Consider the following 17,170-nt stretch of genomic DNA (forward strand, 5'->3'; position numbering starts at 1 on the left):
TCCAGCCATATTAGCTTAGAAAAAGAAGCAAGGAATTCTTTATTGTTGAATGCCTACTAAGGTCCAAGCAATGTATACACATTACCTCATTGTCAGAGATATTGTGGGATGTCATTACAGGTGAGGAAAGCAAAGGGTTGTTGCATAATGGTGCCATTGGGCACTGGAGGTATCAGGGGGAACACTTTGTAAAGTATATGATTGTCTAACCACTAGGCTGCACACCTGAAACGAATACAAAGTCATATATAATTGAAAAAAAATAATTGTTGCATAGCTTGGGTAAGGTCATATAATTAGCCACTTTTTAAACCCAGGACTCTGATATCAATTGGCCTGCAATCTCAACTTTCCAGGCAACAATCCGCTACCTGAGGGCCTGTGGACCCCCTCGACCAGTGGTCGGCAAACTCATTAGTCAACAGAGCCAAATATCAACAGTACAACGATTGAAATTTCTTTTGAGAGACAAATTTTTTAAACTTAAACTTCTTCTAACGCCACTTCTTCAAAATAGACTCGCCCAGGCCGTGGTATTTTGTGGAAGAGCCACACTCAAGGGGCCCAAGAGCCGCATGTGGCTCGCGAGCCGCAGTTTGCCGACCACGGCCCTAGACTGTACACAGGTTTCTAGGAACTTGAACTATTGATATGGAGCTGTGGTAATCTGCCTCTTGGCCAGAAGACCTAGCACCAAAGGAAGCAGAGCTATTTAGACCTAGAGAAATCATTCAGTGAGGAGAGAGAAGATATTCCAGGCCATAACTCAGGAAAGAAGGACCATGTAAAAGCTTCCACGCAACTACTAGTATTGGGACAAGGAAGCTGGAAGCCCAGGATGCTGCAATTGGTCGTGCTGTGATTTTAAAGAATTTAGAGCGAGAAAAAGAAGCAAAGCATTCTCCCAACTCTGTGGAAAGATGATGAAGATCGATTTCTGGAAATGTAATCATTCCTAACACAGATGTTTTCCCCATAATATAAACACAAATTATAGGATGTGAAAATGTTTTCTCCTTTGTATATAAAAATGTGAGCAGATAAAGAGCAGACTGCATTTTTCTGTTTTTACCCAAAAGCCTCTGAATTCCACTAAAGGTATGTTTCCCACAGCAGGGAGAGGCAGAGAAGCCACTGGACAGCTGGGCATCATAATAATCACGTACAGTGGCAGATTCTGAGTTCACATGGAAACATGGTGAGGCCTGTGCCTAACACCGCAGCTGGTACAAAGATCAGCCTGCAAACAGGCATTCAAGAAATGTAACAATTTTCTTTCCAAGTTCTACTTTTGGTGGCAATGTAGTCTTCATTGGTGCAGGTGGAAGATATGTAATCTCGGTCTACTCAGGGATCCCACCTTTCCTAGGAGTTGCCACACGCTGGGGTGGGGAGTGTACATGAGAGGGCATGGGGGCTTTGGGCTGCTCGATTTTCCCTTCCAGTCTGCAAGGTCCCTTCAGTGGTTCTCTTACATTCTCTTGGAAACATTCTGCGGCATCGAAGCCATGCTGGGCGCAGGAAAGCAATGCTGTGCTGCTAAGACCCTATGTGCTTGGGCGCAGCTAGGGGGCCTGTGGGCTGATTCCTCAGCTCTGTGCCAGGCTGGGCTCAGTAGCATCGGTGGGCTATTCTGGCCCCCCAGCCCAGAGGCCCAGACAGTCCATGCTGCCCCTTCTCTGTCACTGTCTGCCGTCCTCTGGGGGCTCACCTGGGAAAGAACCTCTAGTCCCCTCACCGTCTCACTTCAATCCTACCAAGGTGTCTTGGGGATCTCTGGACCCCTCCCTCTTAGGACTGCACCTTTAAAACGCCAAAGCCAGACGGAAGGAAGCCAGACGGAAGGGGTGGGGAAGCCGTGCAGGATCGGAAACTACTGGGGCGAAAAGACTAGGTGGATCCACCCCAAAAATGGACTCACCGCTTTCTGTTTTGTGGTTGAGTCTAAATGACCCCTCTTCTAACAACAAACAAACCAAAGTGTTCTTTTTTTTTTTTTTTTTTTTTCAGTTACAAAGATGTATTTCAAAGTGTTTGTTGATAGCCCATTTTATGTAGCTTTGATGGCCTATGATATTTCTGCCAGTTACAAATACTCGTTTTCTCTCGGGGGAAATCAAGATGCTTCGGGTCGTTGGGCTGTTTTCTGTTGAGCTATTGGGAGTGGGGGCAACTTACCCCGTGGGAACAGGTAGGGGAGGCGCATTTTCTTGCCTGCGGAGACAGGGCGGATGGCTCTAACTGGGCTGCCACCCTGGTCGCTAGGCCTCTCCAGCCCTGGGCTCCGGCCTGACACCTCCTGAGAGAAGGGAAGAGCCGCCCGTGACCTTCTTCTGACAGCACACCTGGCTGTACAGGAGGCAGAGCAGATGCTCCCTCGGAGATGATTGGAGGGCGATTAGGAGGCCCTGCCTGCTCCAGGCATTTTCCTCCCCAGCCTGCTGCCGCCTGGCCACCCCCTCCTCGGACTCACTCCTTTGGTTTAGAAGACATACGTTGAAGGCCCCTGCCTTCACTCCACGTGAAGACGAAGCTCTTCCAAACGCTGTTTGTCTCTTCGTGGTCCCTGCGGAGTGAAGGGCAGTCACAGGAACTGGGGGAAGACTAGGAACTGGATGCTGGCCTGGTGTTCTCTGCTCCTCGGAAGGAGTCCTCTCGTCCCCGTGGTAATTCCTCCTCCAGGCTCCCCCTGCCTGATATCTGCAGGCCGCAGAGTGGTCCCACCTCAAGGATCTTTGGCTTCTATACCCGCACGCCTTCGGAAGATCCCGAGAAGGAAAGATGACACGAGAGAAACGTCAGTACCTTCCTGCCCCCGACGACTCACACACGGCATCGTGGGGTCTTCTGCAACCAGCCTCCATCTCTGTGCACCCACCGTTGGTAGAATTCGTTAGCTCTCTCGTCCTTATCGGTACATTTTTGTTGCAAGCCGGGGCATCGTTTCCTTAGCTTTGAGTAAGCCTTTCAGAAACAGGGGTGTTGAAACAAGGTTCCGCTTGTCACTGGGAAGCCAGTCCTGCCTGGTCCCGCCTTTAAGATGCACTTGTCCGTGGTGCTTGGGAGTCAGGCTGCTGGGCCACGCCGGGCAGTGGTCAGGAGAAGCCGCGGGGCTCCGGGGATTGCACAAAAGGCTGGCAACTCTCTCTCTCTCCTGCCAAGCTCTCTGTCTCCTCCCGGAGGAAAGAGCTTCAGTTCCTACCCTGAGTTCAAGGTGGAGAAGACAATGCTGATTGCATTTCTAGCAGCAGCAAATCAAATGGGAAATAAAGCTCTTTTGGAATAAGTGTCAAAATAACTTATACTACACAAGTTGTCACAGTTAGACATACAGACTTTTGGCTCTGTAACAGGTTGTTCATTCTCCAACCTTGACATTTAACGTTAAGCTGAGCAGAGAGCACAGATTTTTCAATCTTCACTGCACATTAGAATAACCTGGGAGCTTTAAAAATGTCAGAGATCCTGTAAGTGGGTTAGAGCGGGGCTCAGGTGTCGGTATGTTCTTAGAAGCTCCCCAGGTGATAGTGGTCTGAAGCCGGGCTTGAGAGCCACCGATAGAGAAGAAAGAGCACAGGCTTTGGAGTTGGATAGACTTGGTTCAAATCCTGGCTCACCATGAACTGGTTGTATGACTTGCGGTGAGTTACTTAAAGATTTTGGGCCTAAATTTCCTCCCCTATCAAAAGGAAGATGAGGGAGAGCTTAATGGGCTACTACTGAAGATTAAGTGAGATAACATTTGTAAAATGTGAAATTGCCTGGCATGGAATAAGTTTGTTGTAAATATTTGTGCTCCTCCACCCTTTTATATTAGATGATTTTTTAAAACAGATTCAAGTGCCGAAACCGGTTTGGCTCAGTGGATAGAGCATCGGCCTGCGGACTGAAAGGTCCCGGGTTCGATTCCGGTCAAGGGCATGTACCTTGGTTGCGGGCACATCCTCGGTGGGAGGTGTGCAGGAGGCAGCTGATCGATGTTTCTCTCTCATCGATGTTTCTAGCTCTCTATCCCTCTCCCTTCCTCTCTGTGAAATATCAATAAAATATATTTAAAAAAAAAAACAGATTCAAGTGATACTGCTTCAGAGAAAGAGGGGCAAACCTTATAGAGGACCGTCTGCTTAGAATGGAAGTGAAGGCAGATTTGGAATGTCAGGCTAGACGGAAGACAGGATGAGGGCAAATCTCCGATTGCTCTGTGATGGATAATATAGAAGGGTTGCAAAGCACAGCTCCATAATCACAGCTCAGAACATTCTGGGCTTTATTGTTATTATTTTTTATTATTATTAAATCTTGTAACAACATACTATAGAATCTACATTTTAAACTAAATAATGAACAAATGTCTTCTGAGGTGTTTTAGATATCATAAGTTACTTGGATTTTATTCTTCATGTACTTTTTAAGAAATATGTTTTTACTAGAGGGCCGGTGCATGAAAATCGTGCACTGGTGGGGGGGGGGTCCCTCAGCCCGGCCTGTGCCCTCTCACAGTCCGGGAGCCCTCAGGGGATGTCTGACCACCATGGAGGCAGGAGAGGCTCCCGCCACCACCGCTGCACTCCGCCAGCTGTAAGCCCAGCTCCTGTGTTAAGAATCTGGCCCCTGGTGATTATTTGAATATTAGCCTTTTATTATATAGGATTTGGTTTTTTTAGAGTGAGAAGGGAGAGGGATAGAGAGAAACATCAATGATGGAGAGGAACATCATCAACCAGCTGCCTCCTGCACACCCCCTACTGGGGATTGAGCCTGCAACTGGGGCATGTGCCCTGACCAGGAATCAAACCTGCAACCTCTTGGTTCCAGGGTCGATGTTGAACCACTGGCCAGGCTTTTCATGTATTTTTATTTGCTTGTTCTCCAGTGGTGCCTGTCAATGGTGTTTGCAGGGGGACAATTCCCCACTCCCTTCTTTAGTTCTTATGGTTGGACTAACAATAAAATACTAAAATTGACACAAGGGTAGATTAACCAGGGGAAAAACAATTTAATACATGCACATGGGAGAATCATAATATGATATTCAGATCATAAAATGAGGCTCAAAGAAATGATTGAGCTAGGCACCTTTTTATACCTTTCAGCCAAAGAAAAATACTTTCTCGAGAAATTGTCAGGACAAAGAAAGTGAGTGCTCATTAGAAGGGAAGCTAAGCAAGGTTTGGGCTCAGGTAGTAAATTAGTAATGACGTTACAAGGTTTGCTTATACAGGCTTTTTCGACTCTGGATTTTAGAACTCTGTGATAAGGTTGCCGTCTCTCAGCCCTCACAAGTGGGGTGGGCGCCTATCACATGAGATTTATTGCCTGCTTTCGGGGGACGGAGGAGAGTCAGAGAGCTCCTTTCATTCCTGCTCCTTCTCAGGAGATTTTAGCTTGAAATAATGATATGCCATTGTGGGATATCCTGGGGCAGCCTGCCATGGGCCCCAGACAGTAGGAAGTGTACAACTTTTTATTTTTTTCACTCTTACCCAAGGATATTTTTCCATTGGTTTTTAGAGAAAGGGAAAGACAGTGAGAAAAATCTATGTGAGAGAAACACATCGATTGATTGCCTCCTGCGTGACCAGGGCCCAGGCCAGGGAGGAGCCTGCAACCACGGTATGTGCTCTTGACCGGAATCAAACTGGGGATCCTTGGGTCTGCTTGCCCCAAGTTATTTTTTGTCATGCTTTTTCTTTTCCTTCTAATTGCTCTATCCACTAAGCCAAACCAGCTAGAGCAGAAGTATACAACTTTAAAGAACAAAATGGTATTTGAAAATACCGTGTAGAACAGATACCAAACTTTTGTTCTTTCATTTTGGCAAAAGGGAACTTACCCCAGATACTGCAGCTACTCCTCCAGACTCCTGTTTCGTCCACCGAAGTGGAAATAGCTCTGAGGTTGCTCTCTAAACATCCTGGAATGAAAGCTGTGACGGGTGATGGTGCCATCCAGGCCATCAGGAAACAATGATAGCCCTGCTTGCAAGAACATGACTCACACTCCATGTTACGTCGTCGAGGGCTCAATGTGACCTTCTCTGGCAATGAACTTGAGATGCCAGAAAAACCCCTGGACAGGCTGAGGGAGGAAGAGACAAAGAATTCAAAGGGCAGAGGAGTAAGAGTGGGTTTGGAGAGAGAAGTGGGAAGAAAGAGCATGATCTGATGCTTGAGATAAATCAGGTGATGGGGAACGTGGCCCAGACGATTGTTTTGTTGGAAATCAGTTGAGCGGAGAGTCAGTTTGGTGATTCTGGGTCAGATCTTTTTCCTCTCGGCACCAAAGAATGAGAAGCTGGCCCGGCACAGGGAATGACTCATTGTGGCCTTGCTTTCCCTCCCCCTGGCTAAAGGATATAGATATTATCCGCACTTCACCTCTCAGCAGAGCAATTACCGCGGGCAATTTATTCACAAGAAATAAATCTCTAATTCATCTTTTTTAAAAGAAAAGAGGTTAAAATTTTCCTGTAAAATTTTATGTACATACAAGTATATATTTTATAGCATAGAGTGTGGTCTCAGGGTGTGGGCTCAGGAGGAGGATGGATGGCTGTTCAAATCCCAGCTCCTCAGGTACTAGGAAATAGCTAATGTGCTAAGGCTCGATTTCCTCATCTGTGGGATGAGGATGAGAAAAGTGCAAATTGACATCCTAGATTTGATGTCCGGACAAAGTGCTGGTGCTGGACACAGAGTAGTCACTCCGAGTTGACTACTAAATGGTTTCCCATTTAGAATTGATGGCATATGGTCTGCCAAGCACTTAAGACAGTGCCTGGCACATAGTGGGTGTTGATGAAGCCTCAGCCATGATCATCAATGTCTTTGCCGTCCTCCTCCTCATCACCATCGTAGCCTGGATTTCATTACCTATGATGATGTTTAGTCCCAAGTTATTTTTTGTCATGCTTTTTCTTTTCCTTCTAATTGCCAGTCAATTTTCCCTAGTATATATTATATTTATTCCACTGTTTCCCCAAAAGACTCAAAAAATATTAAGCAGCTCCACACAGCCACAAGATAATATTAAATTTATTGTAACTATTCAATATATAGGTTTGTTAATGAATATTTCAAGATGGTATCTGTAATGACAGTTACTCATTATATCCATGGCCTGACAATTGAGACTTTCCAAAATCATCTTGTCTATATTCTGTGATACAGAAATTTATTGGATTTGACCAAGGTTTGTCATCAAAGTTGTTCTTTAATCTAATTCTAGCCTAGGAACCCTACACCATGCCTTCGTTTAGAGACGGAATGAGTCTCTCCCTGGGGAGAAGCCTGCTGGGTTTCTCATTGGTGCAACGGGATGCCAGCTTTTCTCCTGCTGGTCTGCTTTCTAGAGCATCTGCTCTCAAAGAGCTTCTCTCCCTGCCGGTATTCCAGAATCTTGTAAGAATAGTACGTCCGATCTTTTTTTTTTAATTTTTCTTTTTTTTCTTTTTCTTTTTATTAATTTCTTTATTGATTAAGGTATCACATATTTGTCCTCATCCCCCCATTCCCATCCCAGACCCCTCCCCACGCATGCCCCCACCCCCCTGTTGTCCGTGACCACTGGTTAGGCTTATATGCATGCATACAAGTCCTTTGGTTGATCTCCCCCCCCGTTACCCCCACCCTCCCCCACCTTCCCTCTGAGGTTTGACAGTCTGATCGATGCTTCAGGACTGCTCCAGCCATGAAGACAGAAGAGAAACAGTCCAGAGATGGAAGACGCTGGCGACGCCTTGCCATACTAGCAGTCAGCAGCTGTGCATCGCTGCAGGTTGTACATCCGATCTTTAGCTTCTATTAAACCCTACGGAGAGTACGCTACATGGTACAGTTGTATCACATTGAGTCCAAGGCTACCTATGAATGTTAATGACTGATACTTATTGATCACTAGCTAGAACCAGGCACTACGTGAATATTCTACATTCATTATCTCGCTTAATTCTCAAAGTAATTATTTGAGGGAGAGACTCTTATTATCTCCTTATGGCTGACACTGTGGATTGGCTATTCCAAAGGAATTTACATCCCTTTCCTCCATTTCATGCCTGAAATGCTGATGTGAGGCTGATGGTGCAGCAGCCATTTTGTAACCTTGAGGCAACCAGCTCCAAGACAGAGGCCTCCGCGTGAAGAATGTCAAAGCAGAAAGACAGCGAGAGCCTGGACCCAGACGACGTTTTATGAAACAGGAAATGAGAGCTCAGTGAGTTTGTGTGATGCGACTGGTGAATTTCAGAGACAGGATTTGTACCCAAATCTGCCCAACACCAGTGCATATGCTTTAACCACAAAGGCACCTGCACTGCCCTCTCATTACTGTATTTCCAGCAGTTTACCGTGGCTCATCCTTTTCAAACCATGTGTCAGAGAAGTCTGGGATTATTCATAGGTGAACCTCAGAAGAAAAAACTTCTGTGGTAAAATAAACACTGCATCCAGTAGTCCCGTCCTCCCCCCTCCCCCTCCCACATGCACAACAATACATCCAAGTTTCCAAGAAATCCTACAACAAAAAACTGCTGGACTTAGATGAACTCAGTGGTTCCCAAACTCGTTTGAACATGACTTCTTTTTTTTTTTAATGACATTCCTAGTCATTTCCTTCAGAACATTGTTCCTTGGAACACCAATGTGGGAGGCCATTCGCTGCATTCTGATGAAGAGTTATTTCCTCAGCTTTGGTTTAAAGTAAAACAAAGTGAGTCACAGCAACTTGGTACTTTGTGAATTACTTAGAGGATTTTTTCCACTATGCAACTCAGGCCCCCATAGAGTCCCAGATGATAAATTTCTTTGAGAATCTGGTGCCAGGACAAAGCATGCACCTCCTGAGGAAGCTGTCCGCTTCCTTTCTTTAATAATGAGAATTATGTGACACGGTGCATTCTCTTTTGCTTTGGCTTTCCGGAAGCTCAGAGACAAATGGGAAACAACAATCACTGGCTCAGGTTCCTGGGGTTTATGTTCTTATATTTTCTTTGATCTGACCTTGATTTTCTTCTTTATTTTTTATCCTGATTCTGTGTTTTAATTTTATTGTTATTATTGTGTATGTTCTTGTGAGCGAAATTATATTCATTGTGGAATAGGTGGAGTATAAACATACTAATTCAACAAAAAAATCAAGACTATCCTGAAAAGATATGTCACATGGCCTCCTAGACAGCATGGTTGTGCCCATGATGTCTGATCAAAGAACCAAATCAATTTATTTACTGTAAAGCTTGAAATTATGTCTCAGGAATGTTTAATACAAGAAGTAATTTTTCAAAAGGAGGATATATTCTTTTTAAAAAATATTTTTTATTGATTTCAGAGAAGAAGGAAGAGAGAGAGAGAGATAGAAACATCAATGATGAGAGAAGAATCCTTGATCGGCTGCCTCCTGTACCCCCCACGGGGGATTGACCTTCAACCTAGGGAATTTCAATTTCCTCACAGGAAATTGAACTGTGATTTCCTGGTTCAGTGCTCAACCAATGAGCCACGCCGACTGGGCAAGAGGATATATTCTTGAAGATGAAACATAAATACCTTTACTCTTATTTGAATGTAGTCTAATATAAATTAAACTTTTATTGGAATTAATGATCTAGATTACTGAGCTAACTCAATATCTTAAACCACCAAATTAGGTAACCAAATTAATCACAACCTTGCAGAAAAAATAAAATTAAGAAAGACATACATGCCTCTGATATATACCTATTTCAGAAACTTAACTTAGTTAACCATGGTTGAATAACCATCAGTTCCTACGATGGAAAAATTTGCTATCATTGTCAACACAGAGGAGCAGTTAGTTATTCATGAAGTTGATGACTTGTGCCACTCATTAAAGGGGCATCCTGACAAGCTCCAGATCAGTAAGCAAAAGGTAACTAATGGCGCACTGTGAAATTCAGTAGGCGATACAAAGAAATATGATACAGATGTTGAGGGGAGAACACTCAGGTGTTGTGTAACAGCTGGGAGAGGCAGTTCAGAATATGTGATCCACAGCCACTATTTTCTTTTATTTATTTATTTATATTTATTGTCTAAAATTTTACATAGGTCTCCTTTTTCCCCAATTGACACTCCCCGCCCCCCAGCCATTCCCACCCCGGGCAAGCCCCCACCGCCCCAGTGTTTGTGTCCATTGGTTATGCTAAAATGCATGCATACAAGTCCTTGGGTTGCTCTCTAACCCCTCCCTCACCTACCCTTTGTCTCTAGATCAATCTATTCTTGTTCATCAAATTATGTTGATCATTATATCCCACATATGAGTGAGATCATGTGATATTTATCTTTCTCCGACTGCACAGCCACTGTTTTCAAACAAACTCCTAACGATATGCTTTCAGATACCGTCAAATGTATTGGTAATGTTTCCTTTTCCTTTCTCTGTAGGGCTTCTCTTAGATTTTTAAAGCTCTAAACTCCAGGCTTTCATCCAAGGCATGGTGGCGACTGCTTGGGTAAATTTCATGTGTAAAGATAACAGTTTGAAACTGATAATATTGGCCCTTTCCTCTCTACTCTTTCAGGCAACAGGAGGATGTCCTTCTCATGGCTCTTAGAAAAGGGTTGTTAACAATATAATTGCAAAGAAACAAAAAGAGTCTGATTTTAGCTTTTGGGTTTCAATATAGATCTTGGAAATGCATAGCAGAGAAAATAGCTTGTGAGAAAAGGATTTTCACAAAACACCCTTGTTAACCTTGTTAGATTAGTTAGGCTTCATAAAACAGAACATAAAAAGGCTTACATACAGAAATTTATTTCTCTTTCCTACAAAGGAAGGCTGGTAGGGTAGAGCTGGTATTGTGCTCAGATACTCAAACTGCATCTGCATTTCCATTCCCTCCTAGTACTAGCTTGCAGCCACAAAATTATCTCCTGGTACAAGATGGTTGCTAGAGCTGTAACCATCCTCTCCACATCTGAAACAATAGGAACTAGGAAAAGACAGAGTATCCCTTCCTGCTAAGTCAGATCACACAGCCATCACAGAAGTTCCACAAAACACTTATGCTTATATGTCACTAGAGGCCCGGTGCACAGATTCATGCACTGGTGGGGTCCCTTGGCCTGGCCTGTGGGGATGGGGCCAAAATCAGCTCTTCAACATCCCCTGAGGGGTCCCAGATTGCGAGAGGGCGCAGGCCAGGCTGAGGAACCCCACCGGTGCTGGGGAGGGGCCACAGGAGGGCTCCAGGGCATGTCCGGCCTATCTCTCTCAGTCCTGATCAGCGGGCCCCAGCAGCAAGCTAACCTACTGGTCACATCATCTATCCCCTGGTGGTCAGTGCATGTCATAGCAACTGGTCAAACGGTCGGACATTTAGCATATTAGGCTTTTATTATAGAGGATTTGCCAGTATTTAGTCATATGGGACATGCTTAGCAGCAAGGGAGCCCAGAAAATACAATCTTTTGTAGAGCACACTCTGTTATTAAAGTGGAAAGGGTGAATGGATATAGGCTATAAATAGCAATCTCTGTCACCATCCCTAAAGAACTCAGAGTATAACATTGATATCATAAATATTAATTGAGCATAGTCCTGGATTATGCAAGAGCAATTTTTTTTTTTTAATTTCAGATGAGATAAACATCCTTTGGACTGGGAGATGAGGGCAGGAAGAGAAAGGAAGTGAGGAGCAAATGGTTATTGCAGGTCCCTAAGCAGGTTCCCGTGCCCTAAGACTTACCACGAGATCCTCCAGGGAAACCTAAGATAGATTGGGGGATCCACAAGCAGAGGTTTCATGCTTTGCTCCTTGGTGAAGACCCGGAGGTGACAGCCTCAGGGATTCTCCCCTGACCTGTGTGGTGAGATATACGTAACACTAGTGGCAGCCTGACGCAACTGTGTGAGATGGCCTCTGACCCTAGAGTCGTGTGGAAGAGCATCCAAATGTATGTCCCCAAGCCCTTCCCACCCCGTTATGAAGGGTTCAACAGTAGCTGAGGGAGGCCAGCAGGCCTGAAGATGCTTTGAGATGAGATGAGAGGGATGTGGGGTGACCTTCCTAGACCAATTACCAGAAACCAGATGGAAATCCCAGGTGTCCTCGAAATTTCCTGTGGGGATGATGCATATCCCCACATGCCATCTCCTCATCCAACTGTGAAAGGTCCCTGGAATTTAGGCATAATCCAGGGCAGGGGGAGGGGAGGGGTGAAAATCCTGAATTGGCTGAAAAAGGAATCCCAATTTGAATGAGAAAACTCTGATTTGACTGAGTTTTCTCAAAAATGGCTAGGATTAAGGTATGCTACCAAGCAGATTGAGGGCTTGATATTAAATGTATTTATACCAAAGAAAAATTATTTTTTTGTATCACTGAATGGGTGACTTGCAAAAATTCATCTGCAGCACAGGCTTTCTCAGTTTGTCATATCTCATTCTGGAAAGTCATTCAGCTCAGAACTTTGGCACTTCCCTTCTTTAATGGTGTCTGAAAGGTAGTGACAAATGAGCATTTTGCTGTTTCAACTAAAGCTATTTTGAGTGATCAGAACTTCACTGTCACATTGCTTTAAGAACACTGTAGCTCAGATCTATGACTCACAAACTCCCTCCCCACTCCCCGCCAGCAAGGCCTCCTCCGATGGCCTAGGATGGACTTCCCAAACTTGAGCTGCCTCTAAGGAAAACAATGTGTTCTGTCTTGCCCAAGGGGGCTTTTCAACAGAAATCCTTTCAACCGGTCCTGAGCAAACCAGGATGGTTGGCTGGTCATCCCTCTTGAGTCAGAATCACCCTGGGCTCTACCCCAAAGCTTCTAACTCAGTAGAGGAGGCCCGAGATTGTGCAGTTGTAACAAGCTTCCAGAGAATCTAATGCTGCCAGTCTAGAACCATATTGTACTGGCCTAAGATCACAACCGCCCCACCCCCCCCCCCCCCACCTCCCCAACAGTAACATAATAGAGCAATTCTATCAATCCATATATTTAATCAATGACAAATTCATGGCAAAAGCTTTGGGCAAGATCTTATGTCTCTCTTCTCCTCTTCCTCCTTCTCCTCCTCCTTCTCCTTTTACAGAAATTCCCCAACCTGGCCAGCTCTGTGCAGCTGAACTGGAGCTCATTTCTGGGAGCTAAGCCTAGCCCTTCCAGAAGCTCTTCAAGCACTCCATGCTTTATATTAAATCCCTTTATGCTAAAATCAGTGAAAAAGTGTTGTTACATGTAACTGACTCCTGACTGATAAATCATGGGATCCTTGAACATAGGGTTTGAGAAACAGTAAAAGAAAGAGGAAAGGAGTTTGTGTGTGTTTCAGGGACCATAGGGAGAAGGAAAAGCAGAGATTTCCTACGTGCAAAAGCCTGTCTAGGCAAAGACAGCCCTGTGCACCTCACCATTTATGAGCAAAGAACACATACAGCCAGTCATAGAAAACCATATCAATACACTCCTGAACAATTACTACAGTCAGCAGAGGAATGACATCATCCTTCCTCTCAATCAGAACAGTGAGCCTGTCTCTAACTCTGTGTACAAGAAGAGCATTTCTCTAACAGGTGGAAATAAACAGGTTTGGCCTCATGGTGATCTTCCTGTTGTCTAACTAGCCTCCCCCAGTACAATGTCTTACCTCAGAAGAGTGGAAATCTGAACACTGGACACAGTGAAGTCCCCTGAGCCCCGTGAAGATGGCTAGAAGATTACTAGAACCTGGGTCCGCCATACTAAGAGGTTTAAACATAATCAGAAGAGTCCCCTAAATTCTCACATATCTCCAAAGAAATCAACTATAAAGCCATTCCTTTTGAACTTTTATTTAAGCCTTAAAAAAGTAATTCATGCCCTGACTGGTTTGGCTCAGTGGATAGAGCATCGGCCTGCAGACTGAAGGATCCCGGGTTCGATTCTGGTTAAGGACATGTACCTTGGTTGCGGGCACATCCCCAGTAGGGGGTGTGCAGGAGGCAGCTGATTGATGTTTCTCTCTCATGGATGTTTCTAGTTCTCACACTCTGTAAAAAATCAATAAAATACATATTTTTTAAAGAAGTAATTCATGCCCTGCCAGAGTGGCTCAATTGGTTGAGCATCATTCTGTGCACCAAAAAGTTGCCAGTTTGATTCCTGGTCAGGGCATGTGCCTGGGTTGTGGATTCTATCCCCAGATCAGGGCACATAGAGAGGCAACCAATCAATGTTTCTCTCTCTCTCTTCCCCCTGCTTCTTCTCCCTAAGCATGTCCTCAGGTGAGAATTTTTAAAAAAGTGTTTCATCATGTAAGGTAGAAGGAAAAAAGAGATGGCAGACATACACTCGACCACAGGGTCACTATTTACTAAACCAAGCATGGAAGGGGAAAAGTAAACCATGAATTTTCAGTGTAGATATTAACTCAACCCTGCCAGTTCCATTCTTGAAACTGGACCGTGCACGTGTAAGGACCCAGCGTTAAATATCAAAGGTGCTGTTTCTCCCAACGAAGAAGCATGTCTGCTAGAACCTGGAGAGCCAGTCAGCGGTGGCAGTGACACACTCAGGCAAGTTCCACACATTTCCATTTTATTTAATTGTATTTATTTATTTTACTTTATGTATTTTGTTTAATTTCCCAGACTTATTGCTATATAATTGAAAAATAACATTGTGCAAGTTTAAGGTGTACAATGTGATGCTTTGATACGCACATATATATTGTGAAATGGTTACCACACCCACATTACTTAGCACCTCCATCACCTTACATAATTACCACTTTTTGGTATGTGTGGTGAGAAAAATTAAGATTTACTCTCTTAGCAACTTTCAAGTTTATAATACAGTATTGTTCACTGCAGGCATCATGCTGTTTGTTAGATCCCAGGAGTCCTGCACATTGCATGAGCCTGCTTCTCTTAGGTCAGTGGTCGGCAAACTGCGGCTCGCGAGCCACGGTTTGCCGCTCTATTGACTAATGAGTTTGCCGACCACTGTCTTAGGTCATTGTGGGCACCTTACACTGCCATATTTAACTCACTTAAACCATCCTTTTCTGATTTGCAAAATCGTTCAGCTGGCCCTCTTTATGTAAGCTTGATCACTATTCTCTAAGATCCCTTTCTTATAAGATCAAAGAATCAATATAATCCTTTCCCCGTCTCATAACTTGACTTCTTATCCCAATAGAAACTTTTTTCACCCATAGAGCGTATGAAATCATCATAAGTTGCAGTTTTTACATTTTTCCTTCTGTTTTTCTCTCCTGCTGCGCTTGTAATGAAACTTACTGTAATAATTTCATCTACTTATTGGAAGGTACTTTATATACGACAGCTCTTAAGTTATGGGGTGAGAGCAAAAGGGTGGTTGAGACTGTAATGACTTCTTTGAACTCTTGTCTATCTCTGGTCCCTCCTCAACACAGCAGCAGGGCCTTTGTAAAATGGAAACTCAGTCATGTCTCTCCCTAATTAAAATCCCTCCATCGTTTTCCATTGTGCTCAAATAAGAACAAACTCCTTTACATGGCTCACAGTAACAGGCCTCTGGGCTAGAGTTGTGTGTAAGTTAATAAACGTAAAACTCTGAGAACGGTGCCAGCACATAGCAAGTGCTCAGTAAATCTTAGCTACTCTTTCCCTTCCCTCCTCACCCTCTTCCTCCTCCTCACTTTGATATGACAAGGTTCCCTGTGATCTTCCCCTTGCCTCACTCTTAGCTGTCAGCCACCAGGCTCTTTCCTTTTAGCCTCCCAATCGCAATTTGTAACTGATACTTATTTTACATATTTAGTGTCTCTCTTTCCCATTAGTCTTTACATGCTCTTAAGGAAGGAGATATCTGTTTTGTTCACTACTTATACTTAGCATATAGCACTGTGTTTGGTGCACTGAGGCAACAATAAATATTAAGAGATAAAATAAAAGATAATTTTTAAAAACTTCAAATATTTATTGAATGTTTGCTATGTGGCTAGGTATTCTGCTTGGCATGAATTAGCTCATCTAATCTTTCAAATATCCATGAGTTAGATAATTATCTCTATTTTCTATCTGCATAAAGTGGGATTCTAAGAGTTTGTAAAAGCCACACAGGTACTAAGATTCAGATTTGAACTGAGTTCGGATTTGAACTGAGGTCTGTCTGGCTCCAAATCATTTGCTCTTCCTCCTACACCAAGTTGCCTCTAGTAACATGATGGTGGGGCCCTCATGATGGGATTCGTGCCCTTATAAAAGGAAACCTGACAGAGCTCCCCCCACCTCTCTCTCCATACATACACACTGAGAAAAAGCCACACAGCAAGAATGTGACTGTCTACAAGCCAGGAAGAGAGCTCTTACCAGAAACCAGGTCAGCCAGCACCTTGATCTTGGGCTTACCAATCTCCAGAACTGTGAGAAATCAATTTGTGTTGTTTAAGCCACCCAGGCTATGGTATTTAGTATGGTAACCTGAGATGATTAATACACACCTCAAGTTATAACAGTGATTACTCAGAGAGTAAAGGCTCTTTGGCTCCTGCTACTGTGACTAAATAATATGTCAACAAACATCTGAAGTACATTATAAATTTGCTCAATACACTGACAGTGTTTGAGACAGAATTGAGGCAAAGATATAAAAGCATTTTGTTAACTGTGAAATACTGAATAAATGCCAAGTTATTACCAGTTAAACTAAGAAAGTTTTATTCACTTTTTTTTAAAGTTCATGTTGAAAAATATCAACCAATTCCCAACTCAGTCTTGTGACAGTATTTATTGGTGCCATCTGCTGGAGGTTCCTGAAGAACTGATGAGGTTAAGATGAACAAAATGATAAACAGCACACCACATTGTATTTTAAGTACCTGTATTTCTTACGTATTAAAATTAATGTAGGCCCATGTGCCCACCATTCAGATATCATTGCTGACATGTACACATAAGGAACTGTTTGACATTGAAACGGGGACTCAGAACTGTTGGACATTGAAATTGGGACTCAAACATTTTTTGCTATTATATGTTTATTTCTAGTCTGCAGAGGCAAGATTTTTTAAAGGAAAGAAATGGGGGAAAAATAGATACAGAGGCAAAGAAGCATTGAACAGACTGTCAAACTACAGTGGGAAGGCAGGGGAGGTTGGGGCAGGGGGGCTGTAAGAGATCAACCAAAGGACTTGTATGCATGCATATAAGCATAACCAATGGATACAAGACACTGGGGTGGGGGAGG

The sequence above is a fragment of the Plecotus auritus genome, assembly GCF_963455305.1.
Source record: "Plecotus auritus genome assembly, chromosome: 11".
In the NCBI taxonomy this organism is placed as follows: domain Eukaryota; kingdom Metazoa; phylum Chordata; class Mammalia; order Chiroptera; family Vespertilionidae; genus Plecotus; species Plecotus auritus.